Genomic DNA, 13,457 nt, shown 5'->3' on the forward strand with positions numbered 1-13,457 from the left:
AAAAATAAAAAATGACTAAAACACATTTAAGCGTTTGTTTTATTGCACTTCTATTTGCGTCTGGATTTCCATTGCAATACATGTTTTAAGAGTTTATTTCTCCACTTAAGCAGTACTTACATACATCAAAATTTAGAGGTTTATTCCTCTCTATATTCTGAAGGTTTTTACTTTGGGGTTTGTTCAAATATCATTCACACTGATTTTTACAACATTTAATTCCTAAAAACATGGTGGAAAATGCATATATTTCAAGGAAGTTAGCTTTTTTTCTCCACTTCAGCAACACTTATATACACCAAAACTTAGAGGTTTATTCCTGTCTATATTCTGAAGGTTTTTTTACTGTGGGGTTTGTTTAAATACAATTTCCACTGATTTATACAACATTTAATTAATAAAAACATGACAGAAATGCATATATTTAAAGGTAGTGAGCTTTTTTTCTCCACTTCAGAAGAACTTACATTCACCAAAACTTAGAGGTTTATTCCTCTCTATATTCTGAAGGTTTTTACCGTGGGGTTTGTTTAAATAAACATTTCCACTGATTTATACAACATTTTATTCCTAAAAACATAGTGAAAATGTATTTGTTTTCTTTCTGTTGACAGTATTTTGTGAGTGTTATATAATATATAATTTTAATAATGTATAATTTTTGCAGTGATACAAAGAAAAATCCAAAAATACCTTCTATAAAAAACTTGAATTTTTAACCTGGCTTTATCCAGTGTTCAGACTTTTATTTTGGAAAATCTGTGCATCGGCATTTGAAGACAACATTTAAACAAAAGAATAATATACAAATTATTTTTGCAATTCTTAATGTCAATCAACTGGGGATGTATGGTTATGTGTGTGTTTTTGTTTTGCCTTGAATAGGAGAATCTTCAGTTTGGGTGAGTTATCCGTCTCATAAAATTGGAAAAATATCCTGAAAACCTCCTTCAAACACTAGAAGAGTCTGGGCGGCATTGAAGAAGAAACATCTAGAATCCAGTGTAAAGAACCCTGAAACACAGAGAAACAGCACATCACATCACATATGTTATGATGTTCAAAAGAAAATACAAACAGCAGCTTTACTTCAGTCACACTTACAAATGTCTGAATGTCATTCATTACATATCAAACCATGTGTCATGTATTATGAATACACTGCATCTCACTGAAAACAGATTTAGAATTTACTTTGAAACTATTTTCACTCAGAAACCGTTTCACAAATTTCAGCAAATAAACCTGCAAGTAACATATTGAATGCAAAATACCATTTTGAAGTAGAAAGACTGAAACAGTATCTTATAAAATGTACTTCAGTAGTATTTGTTTACAGCGTCAAAGAATATTGTTTTTACAGTGCAGAAAATTTGTGTTGGGTTTGAAATGCTAAACTAGAACATATAGTGTTGAAGATGAACTGTCTTGATATATTCACTAAAAATCACCCAAACACCAACTGATTTACAGTTTTTCTGAATTGCTAAAACACTAAACCCTTAACTAGCTTAAACCAATTTGTCAAATAAAGCACTCTTTCTGCTAAACCTTAAACACGTTCAGGCAGTTATTGCTATGTTTACAAATTATGCACTATTTTTGCTAAACTCTAAACACATTCTCATTCACTTAAACACTTATCTCAGTGTGAAAGCATTTGTACATTTGACTGTAAAATTACATTGTTTTGGTCTTGGTTGAGCTTGTGTGTAAAAGAAGTTCAAGCATTTTTAATTAGTGTTAACTGTCTGCCTTTTGTATCAAAGCAACAAGAAATGTGTTAATTGTATAGCCTACAAAGATGGATGCTGTGCTAACTTTGTTACAGTAAGAGTTTAGGAAACTTGTTAAAGGTACAGTATTGAAAAAACTGTCATAGCGATTGTAAAAAACTGTAAGCAATTCAGAAAAACTGTACATATATTGAGACGTCACACATAATGAAGAAATGATACACATTCACACACATTTTAAGGACCTGCAGTGAACAGATACTTTACATTTAGTTCATGTTTTATTGTAGATCAGATCAGATGCTGCAGAAGTTTAAACATATGTCATGAATCTCTCCACAATGTCTCGTCTGTATTTCTGTCTGTGCCAGGTTGTGCTGGTTCAGCTTGTATGTGTGTGTGTGTGTGTGTGTGTGTGTGCTGCTGACACACTGCTGATGGTAAATCCAGATTAGAGAGGCTAAAACAGGCTGCAGGACTGATGCATGAACCCTAATACACAGACCTGCTGTCACCCTCAATAACTCACACACACACACACACACACACACACACACACACACACACACACTCACACACACACATACACACACACACAAACACACACACACACTCACTCACTCACTCACAAACACACACAAACACACACACACACACACATGCACACATGCTCCCAACACTTCACACGCTGCAGATCTACCTGTGTGTGTGTATGTGTGAGAGAGAGAGAGAGAGTGTGTGTGTGTGTGTGTGTGTGAGTGTGTGTGTGTGTGTTGTGCAGGAACAGGCTGGTAAGAATATGAACTGCAGTATCTGCTAATTAGAGAAATTCCTCAGGATTACTGCACCAATTAAGAATCAGAGAACCATTGTGAGCATGTGTGTGTGTATGTGTGTGTGTGTGTGTGTGTGTGTGTGTGTGTGTGTGGTCAGAAGTTCAAATCAGTCCAGCACCTTGTGTGATCATAAACCAAACACTCATCATTGTATTCACAGACATCTGTATAAAATGAGAGAATGTCTCCAAGCCGCTTTGAGATGACATCTACAGTCACTGCAGCTACTTTAGATGACTCTTTTACTCCAGATTTCTGTTTCAAATAAATGCTCTTCTTCTGAACTTTCTGTTCATCTGTGAATCCTGAAAAATAAAATGTATCACGGTTGCATAAAAAAATTAAATATTGTGCAGCACAACTGTGTTCAACACTGATAATAATCAGAAATGTTTCTTGAGCAGTAAATCATCATATTATTCTGATTTCTGAAGATCATGTGACACTGAAGACTGGAGGAATGATGCTGAACATACAGTAATAAGTCATAGTCATAAGTAATAAGTCAGAATTACTATTCTGAGTTTAAAACTGAGTGAAATTGTGAAGTTGTGTTATAAAGTCCTGAAACACAATCGTCAGTGTATGTGTGTGTGTGTGTGTGTGTGTGTGTGTGTGTGTGTGTGTGTGTGTGTGCGCGCGTGGCACGTGCAGGATGAAGGTGGATTAGTGCTACTGTTCCACTTGCTGCATTACTGTCATTCTCTCCATCATCCGATGCCATCTGGACACAAACACACACACACACACACACACACACACACACACGTGTGAGTCTCTCTATTACCACTGTACCACCACCCGACCCCTGACCCCATTAGCACCAGCTCTCTCTCTCTCTCTCACACACACACACACACACACACACACACACAAGGTACTCAAGCACAAACATAATGTGTTGTGCACTCATGCATGAAGGCTTATGCTGGGACACATGGCTTAAGAGTGTGTGTGTGTGTGTGTGTGTGTGTAAGGGAAGGAAAATTAATACAATTGAATCTGAGTTTATTAATCCTTATGTGTGAATGAGACTCCATATCTGCTTTAAACACACTCACAGAACAACATATCTTTGTTAGCATTTACCTCACTTCCTGTTGCCCAACATCACAACAGTGATTCATTACATCACTGCACGCTCACAGTTCAACACAATCACATTTCCTGTGATTAACATCACGCAGAATCACACAAACCTCCTCAAATCACTGAAGAGAACAACAAATGAACTTCAGACTGCAGTCATTTTGACCAAATTATTAATATTTTCTTTTCTTTTCTTTTACTGGAATGGTATGAAACTTGGTAAAGGTTTCCACACTTGCTATGTGAACATAAACAAATAAATAAACAAACAAACAAATAAATTAAAGTGAAAAAAAATTAAGTGTTAATTTTAGTCCCACTTGTACTATTATGTGAAATAATTGGAAAACAAATTTAGTGAAAACATTTGGTACTGCACCCAAACTAAATCTTACTGAAAACCCATGTTTTGATACATCAACCTCAAATATGGAAGATTTCTTACTTAAATTCTTTTTTTTTACAGTAAAACCTGTTTTTGGAAATATACACAGCATTTATAAAGCAGTATTGTGGTGTATTTTGCCGGTTCTCCCAAGGATCAAACTCAGTCAGGGATTTTTCTCTCAGAAGAAAAGACTTTATTTTAAGCAAAACAAAGTCGAGAGCTTGTTGCAAGAAGTTCTGTCGAAATGCTAGGTTGCATGTCATTATATACCCTTTACAGGGCGTTTCCAAATAGTCAAACTTTTCCTTAGGCTTGCAATTTTGATCCCTCCCTAGGGAGACGCTATAGTAAAGAGAAGAGACCCATTGCATGTTTTTCCAGATGTTTCCTGAGACTTGCTATGGTAAAGAAAAGTGGTGGTCAGGATGTTTTTTGCAGACATAGGCACATTCCTTTCACACAAAGGCTATATGATTCTAATGGAATAAAACACGTATGTATAAGTATGACTAGATTCATCTTGATCATACTTGATTGAGCAAAATCCCACCAATAAAAATCTTCCACATATTCTCCCCTTTGAGACTTAATAAGTCTCACATTTGATTATTCTTATCCAGAGTGCTACTCCATAATCCAGTCATATTAGTTACACTACCTAGTGACTAAATAAGTCACATTGTATTATCACCAGCGACTAGATTATGAAATTCCACTCTGAGGGATTACTGGACCAAACATCTCTCTCCTAATTTGACATGGAGTGAGTAAAAGATCCAGTCTCCCTAACCCCTCTTTAATAGTAGACATTGTTAAAAACATGAATATGCAATTGGATCAGCACTTGCCTGGTTATCACAGTTTTGTATAAAAGGCATAAAAATACATACACATACAAATACAAATCACATCACACATTGAATATCACAAGATTATAATAGTTGATCTTCAGCTTAGATACCTTATGTATAAATTTCCCATTATTTTGATATCTTTGAATTTAATTTGCTTAGCTGTGACTTTGACTAGTGACCTCAATATAGGAAGTATACAGTAAAATAGTAAATATCCTGTCATTAATGCCATTCCTAAAAACTTTCCCTATTTAATTATAAACTATGCTCCACATGCTCCTAACTGTAAATCAAACCAGTCTTACATTTTATTATCTTTTCCAACATTTTCTTTATCTATCATTCTTAGCCTTTTCAATTTGATCAGTTCTTCATTAAATGCTCCCTTCTATAAATACAGCATTTTCCCCAAACATAACACATACTTTTCCTTCTTCAATTCACAAATCTTGAGCTTTTCTATTTTGCTCTTTTCATTCTATTTGTTGCATCAAATTGCTCTATTTTCCCTTCAAATCTTCCTACATCCATATTTCCCTTCTCATAACCTTCAAATTCTTCATCTACCATTACTTAAGATTATCTTTCCATTTTTTCTTTTCTATTTGTTGGCTCATATCTGCACCCAAGTATTTTGATCTCAGTAGCAGTCCCATCACTCTCTCATTCCATCTTCACCAGGGAGACTCTTTGCGAGTCGTTGCAATGGTCTTTCCCTCGTTGGCAAGGGTGGGTCGTTACTAGCACGCCCTTCATCCCTCACTTCATGCTGTGTGGAGTTGTTGAAGCTGGTTGGAGTATTTTAAGGTTAGAGATGTGAACTCAGGTGTCACTCTGTAACTATTTTGCTGATTAATGCAAGGCTCTCTTGAGATCATTTCTGCACCCTCACTGGTTCTCTTTGATGGGGCGAAGCATTCCTTGGCCTTACTGGAACTGCTGTCACCTGTAAATGGAAAACTTCAGAGTGTTTTGTTAGTGTTATCAAGCATGCTAATTTGTTCATCTTGCCAGTCGTCCTTCTTGGTGTGACCTGTGGAAATGTAATGTGGGTTGAGGGCTGTCTTGGCCCCTTTTTGAGTTTTCACAATTCCTGTGCTGTCTTTACTATTTTTTAATTCCTTTCATTTTTATTCTCAACAATTTGCTTATTTAGTTATCTTTTTATTTTGTAAACTGAGTTCCACTATATCACTGGATAATTTATCTAGGCCTATGTTGCTCAGTAGCATAGGCCTTTTGACCTGGAAAACACTCAACCCACTGCATTTATTTTAACAGTCAGAAAGATAATATTTCATCCTTTTGACACAATCAGCTCCATCATGATATGCTGAAAAGAATGTTAAATGTGGGGTGGACAGAGCAAGCGTGCTTTGCTCTGCCTTCCCATGTTATACGCTGCGCATGTGTGGCACTGTTTTTCTTTCTGCCACAACAAGGACCTAGATACTGACCAGGAAACTTAACCAAATACATCCATGGTCATTATTTGTCTGGGCATAAATTTGCCCTGTGGGCCCACATTCATATTTGTATACAGCTGTTTGGGCAAATTGGTTGAATTGCCTCAGTGTCTCGTCAGACACTCTCTTTCATGCCATACAACACCATCATTCATACTTTTTCACACACTTTCACTCCCCCTTTTTTTTTTTTTTTTTTTTTTTTTTTTTTTTTTTTTGCCAAAAACTTTTCTTTTCTTTCTTTCCTTCCTTTTTCCAAAATCTCCTAGATGAATTTGTTTAGAATATTAGGCCTAGGCATTGAGCATTTGAGAGAGCCAATTATCATTTCTCAATGTCATGTGTTTGTCTAATTTAAAGTTTAGTCAAATACTTTTTTGTTATTGCTCATGAGCGACTCTGAGAAGAGGATTGGAGATCTCTGCATATCTTGGATCCATGACCATCTACATTTCCATTTTGTTATCCCCAGTGATGACAGTATATGTGATTTCATGATTTTGGATCTTTGGAATAATCTTTTATTCATTATTATTTTATTCAGTTTTACCTTAGAAAATTACCTTAAAACAAAATGGAGTGACCAATATTTCTATTTTTTCAACCATATAAATTTTTCCTATTGTTCATCAGGATACCCTTTTTTATTTATTTATTTATTCTCTTCTTTCCAAAAACGCTCAGCATTGTTGTCAAGTATTTAGTTGTGCATTTTCCCCTAGTTGTTTAATGAAACTGTCTTACTATGTCAAATCCAGCTCCATGTTTATCTGATTGGTGAGTCAAGTACTCACTTCTGTCTGTCAAAATTATTTTTTCTTTAAAACATAATGCTGGAATTGTACTTATTGAAAAGCAGATTGAGAGAGTTAGTTAAAACACAGAATTTAAGGAAGTGCTGTGAGGCCAGTGAATAATCAAGATTAAAACATAGTAAATAAAATAATCAAATAAAATAATTAACATTTGAAGCAGTCTCTGTGTGTTCATTGAATCTGCAGGACCTGTGCACAGAAGGGATGGATGTCCTTCTGGTTAGATCATCAGCCTGGGCTGTTGTACTGGGTCGTCAGTCTGTGATGGCACTCAAAGACCTGATGTTGTGGCGTACGGTCTCCGTTGTTTTTCTGCTTCTTCTCAGTCTGGCTTCTGGTTGCTTTCTGCCAGAGTTTTGCATTTCATAATGTTCTTTTCAACCTCAGGAAAAGTCTCAAGTGAAAGATTCACCTTTTCCTGCTTTAATTCAGTCTTCTCCTTGCTGAAGTGTGTTCTTCTCTTTCAGGAGGGGAGGGGAACATCCATCAGCCTCTCCCTCTTCTTCTCTCTGCAGCTGTGTTTGCTGCTTTGCCATTCCTCGACAGACTCCATTTCATTGCTTTCCTTTGTCAAGGCACTGTTCCAGAAATCATCTGAAAGTTTAACACTCAGAGACTGCATTAATCAAATGTACCTATGTAACTTCTGACCAAATTGTGTCTGAGCAGTCAGCTCTTTTTCTAATTTTCACTTTTCAACCTCTTCTTTCAGTGGTCCCTTAATAAAAACTAAATCATCTGGTTGAAAACAGCAGTTCTCTTATTCTTTGTTAGTTAAGCAAGTTCTTCATTGCAGGAAAATAGCAAGCATTTTTTTCTTCTTTGCAAAATGCAGAAATCAGCTACCTTTATTATCTAAGTATACTGCAATAAAATAAAATAAACCTTCCTTTTATATCAGCATGACATGCATATGGTAAAATAAAGACTTCAATAATATTTTTCTTCTAAATTTGCATACATGATTCAGAATAATCTGGTATTTGTGAATTAATGTTTCCTAACCAACATAAAATAATTCCTATTATTGTAAATAAAATAATTAAATCTAATTCTTTAAGCAACTAGTTTCCTTCCTATTGTAAAATGCCTATAGCTTTTGAATCCAAATGTCTATTGACTTGGTCACCCAATCTTGCTTTCATTCCACATTGCACAAGTTATTTATTTTATTTTTGACATTTACACAAGCCCAATCTCTGAAACTCTGTAATGGATTAACTTTCATACTGTCCCAGGGATAACAAGAAACAAATTTTAGATGTCTTCACATATTAGATATAAAGTTTTAAGCACGTGCATCCTTTAAATTCATCTATTAATAAAAATTATTCAATAATAAATGCATATCTTATTTTAATTAAAATATTATTATTTCTATATTCCACCATATCTGCCATTTCTATATTAGTCCATTTCTTGGAACATTTGTATTTATTTTTCTCTAAAACAACCTTCCTTCAGTTAACTTTATTGTTTTAGGGCTCCTGCATTCCTTTCTCAACACCAGTCTCTGTAACCTGATCACTCCCAAGTGATGGTCCAGGAGGGGAGAGCACCTCTTGCTCCACCCATGTAATACAACTTTACTGTGGAAACGTCCTCCTTTGTTCTCACTCCCACTACACTGGGCTCAGAAAATTTTCTCCCCTTTCACACAGACATCCTAAATGCAAAAATCTATTATAGATCTTGGTTCAAACTTTATTGATGCTATTTTCCTAAACCCATTCACACTTGCTACACTCTTTATTGAGCCAGAGTGCTTATTCTTGCATACTTTTTCCCTTTATCTAAGGGATAATCACACATTAATTGTCCTTTTATTATCAAGGCTCATAATACATTCACCCCCTCAAGTGGATACTAGCTGCGTCCAACTCCACCCAGCCACCCTGAAGTGACGGTTCAAGAATGGTGCGCAACTTTTACCCACCCAACACGGAATTTCTTTGTTCACACATTCATTCAGTCCGGACACAGATACATTCACACAACAAAACACAGCTCTTCCTAGAGCTCGCTCTACCTAGAGCGTCCTTAAGGGCCCATCTATTCAGTCCTTCGAGAATTTCACTTATACATTCTCAAAGCGGTATCCATGGGACTTTTCCTCGCGATTCCTTAACTAATCTGCTTATCCGTTTATCACTGTCCTACCTGGCACAGCTATCCAATAAACACAGACCACAGCATGCCATGTCTTTCTGCCTACACCATATTTGTCTTAAATCGAGGTTGCCTTTCAAGGCCTTCCCATTAATAACCCAAATATGTGCATGCAGTTATTTCTTCTGGAGTAAAACCCCTTTTTCAATTTAGATATCATATTATTTTTCTAAATTTGGAAGAGCAGATTTTAAGTGTCCTTACCACTCAGAGCTGACCAGTCAACAACACACACTAATTATATAAGCAAAAATGCTTACCTTATTCTATGGTGGCCACCACTGTGTGTGTGTTGCTCATCAGTCAGCTCAAGAGCAGTCGTCCACTCTGCTCCTTTCCAGTCCCTTCGTGGTCGCCAAATCTGTGGTGTATTTTGCCGGTTCTCCCAAGGATCAAACTCAGTCAGGGATTTTTCTCTCAGAAGAAAAGACTTTATTTTAAGCAAAACAAAGTCGAGAGCTTGTTGCAAGAAGTTCTGTCGAAATGCTAGGTTGCATGTCATTATATACCCTTTACAGGGCGTTTCCAAATAGTCAAACTTTTCCTTAGGCTTGCAATTTTGATCCCTCCCTAGGGAGACGCTATAGTAAAGAGAAGAGACCCATTGCATGTTTTTCCAGATGTTTCCTGAGACTTGCTATGGTAAAGAAAAGTGGTGGTCAGGATGTTTTTTGCAGACATAGGCACATTCCTTTCACACAAAGGCTATATGATTCTAATGGAATAAAACACGTATGTATAAGTATGACTAGATTCATCTTGATCATACTTGATTGAGCAAAATCCCACCAATAAAAATCTTCCACAGTATTAAAAATAGTATTTTTGTGCATTTTCATAATAATGAACAGACTTCTATATTTTTTCTTTCCTTTCCCTCTTTTTTTTCCTTCAGTGATAATCTGCCAAGTGTCTTCTTTAATAATAAATACATACATTTCTTAAAAACAAATGGATAACTGTTCCATAGATATATTTAAGTACCCTAAATATAATTAGTCCCCTAAAAATATATATTTTTTAAAAGAATAATCAATAATGATCTAAAATACAGTACTTTTATTTTTTTGACTGCCACACGAAGAGCCCTGGGGTGAGAGCTACAGAGACACACACAGACACACAGACACACACACACACGCTGACTGTGACACACAGACACACACACACACACAGAGTCTGCTGTCTGATGTCTCATATGTCTCTTCATCAGCTCCTCTATGAATGTCTTCAAAACAATCACCAAATGACTCCCTTCTCATAACTGGAAGTTTATGCTATAAAAAATAATAATTTTAGATGCATATAAGATTTAGAAAAGAGAAGTGCCAATAACAATCTCCATTTCTCAACTCTCAGGTCAGTTTTATTACACTCGACTTCAACTAACTATGAGTAACTCTGCAAGTTAGAGTTAGTAAAATAAGTTGACATGTAGTTACAAAGTTACTTATAGTTTGTAGAATGTCAGTTGTTCATAATAAAAATAAAATGTTACAGAGTTTTGAAAAAGAGATCCAAGTCCTGATAAATGTGTAAAGATTTAAAAATGTTGCAAGTTGACATGTTAATTTAATCAGAATCAGGATCTAACCACAGCTTAGATCTGCAGTTAGTCTAACACATCCAGATGTATCGACTAATGAACAATCATAAAGTGTTGGGTTTCAGACTGAGGTGAATAAGCCCCGCCCACCCTCTTCCTTCACCTCATCCATCCGTCTGTCTCACACGTACCTGCGTCTCTGTCTGTCTGCTTCTTCACAGGTTCTTCTCTGCACCAAAACACAAACTCCTCACACAAACGTGTATGTCTCGTCCGGTTTCACTCCTGCTGTCTGTCTCTGTCGCGTCCTCTGCTCACAATCTCACTACAAATGCCTCTTTCCCCTCTTTATCCCGAGGTAAGATACTTACTTTTCAGATAAAGCATATTATGACAAATCGGCTGAACTGTGTGTGTGTGTGTGTGTGTATTATGCGTGTGTATCCAGTGCTGTAAATACCAATGATAGGGTGTTAGAGAGAGCAGATTTACACAGATGATGTTTGAACATGGCGCTCGCAACACAAGGTCATGGGTTCGATTCCCATGCAATGCATGAACTGATCAAATGTAAACGTTGAATGCAATGAGGGTTACTTTGGATAAAAGCATCTAACTAATGCATGCTGTATTAATCTCACAGACACATTCACATTTATTGCACAAGCAATTCTGTGTGACGTGAACAGCCTGAAGAGTCTGAGATCGAAGTACACTCTAGTTTTGAGCAGCTTCACTGATGTGGTGAGCGTTTAGCTCCAGTCAGATCTACAGGGGGTTTCTCGCTCTGCTTTAGAGGCCTTGACCAGATTCTACAGAAACCACCAGGATTGAGTTCACAGCGCTCCAAAACCTCAATACCAGACGTGAAAGAGTCTTTCACACACTTACACTATACAGAGTCATCATACAGAGCTATTAGACTAACATCTTCAGACCATAATCAGAACCGACTTAAACAACACTTCCACCACAGCAGCAACGGAGACAAATGTGACCCTACAATTCAATCCAAGCCTGCAGAATTACCACCTGTGTGTGTGTGTGTGTGTGTGTGTGTGTGTGTGTGTGTGTGTGTGTGTGTGTGTGTGTGTGTGTGTGTGTGTGTGTGTGTAATGACATTGGTATGACACAGGTATTACAAGGAGAGGGTGACTTATGAGGACATAACCCATGTCCCCATTTTTCAAAACACTTATAAATCATACAGAATGAGTTTTTTTGAGAAAGAAAAATGCACAAAGTTTCCTGTGAGGGTTAGGGTTAGGTGTAGGGTTGGTGAAGGGAGAGAGAATATACAGTTTCTACAGAATAAACACCATTACACCTATGGGATGAACACACTTTACACAAAAACAAACATGTGTGAGTGTGTGTGTTTGTGTGTGTGTGTATGTGTGTGTGTGTGTTTTAGGAATTGCAGATTAAATACTGTAAGCTTCTTATGTGGTGGTCGTGTCCTTAATTTCAGTCAGCGCTGGGTCCTAGTGCCACACCATAAGGAGAAAAGAAAAATTACAAAACAACACATTATAAACAGACACAAGTGACTCTTTTAATTACATTAAAATGACGAATATAGTTCCAGGAAGCATTTTAACTCGAAAAATAAAACAATACACTTTGTCAAGAATTTGACTAAATCTATTTGTTTTTCTTCTTTTTATAGGCTAAACATATACTTACATTGGTTAAAATATGTAAATAATAGTTAATTTACAAATTTATTTAAATATTTGAATGCAAAATTATTTGCAAATTATTTTGTGTAAAAAACATTTTATTTATTATTATTAATTTCTAAAGAAAGGTTAAAAGGAAGAAGTGCGGATATCTCATTGTAAATAGTTTACTCAAGTAATGCAATATTATAATGCAACATATACACACAGACTATATTCACTGAAGCAGTGAACAGGTGGCTGTGAACGCGCGCGTGCGTGCGTGCGTGCGTGCGCGTGCGCGTATCGGGATGTTTCCTCACAAATGAAAAGTTTCGACTCACCAACTTCCCAGCAGACACGATGAGAATCCTGAATCCCAGTTCTTCCTGTGATGAAGATGATGATGAAGATGATGATGATGATGATGATGATGATGATGATGATGATGATGATCTCGTGCCTGAACATCTGAAACAGATATGAGAGATGTAAAAGGTCCGATCAGAGGCTGTTATACTGTCTGTGTCTCTTTATATCTGCTGATAAACCCCTTATAGAGTTTCGGTGGATTTGAAATGAGTAGAAATCCGATTCAGTTAACAAGCGCAGAGCTCATTAACATCCTTCCTCAATCATAGACAGATCTACAGTCACACAGCACAGATATGAGTCAAACATCTCTTCACAAACACCACAGACCCGATCACAGCAGAGACACAGAAGACCATCCACAAACACGAGAACAACACGTCTACAGAACATTCTACATCGAGGAAATTCAATTGTTCTCAATAGTTTTTCTAATAAGAGATAAAACCACAATTAAAAAAACATCAAAAAGGACAAACATTTTAATTAATTTGATTGCAAGATAAGTGTGCATATTATTTCAAA

General features: G+C 36.4%; 1 long non-coding RNA gene across 1 annotated transcript; it reads right to left on the reverse strand.

The window, feature by feature from the left end:
- Positions 1 to 707: 707 nt before the first annotated feature.
- LOC127972314 (uncharacterized) lies at positions 708 to 13,233 on the reverse strand. Its single transcript, XR_008157067.1, has 3 exons — positions 12,905 to 13,233; positions 11,091 to 12,383; positions 708 to 1,014 (listed from the first exon to the last, which is right to left on the reverse strand). It is a non-coding gene; the product is annotated as an uncharacterized LOC127972314 (long non-coding RNA).
- Between the last annotated feature and the right edge of the window lie 224 nt (positions 13,234 to 13,457).

This window comes from Carassius gibelio, chromosome B15 (assembly GCF_023724105.1).
Source record: "Carassius gibelio isolate Cgi1373 ecotype wild population from Czech Republic chromosome B15, carGib1.2-hapl.c, whole genome shotgun sequence".
In the NCBI taxonomy this organism is placed as follows: domain Eukaryota; kingdom Metazoa; phylum Chordata; class Actinopteri; order Cypriniformes; family Cyprinidae; genus Carassius; species Carassius gibelio.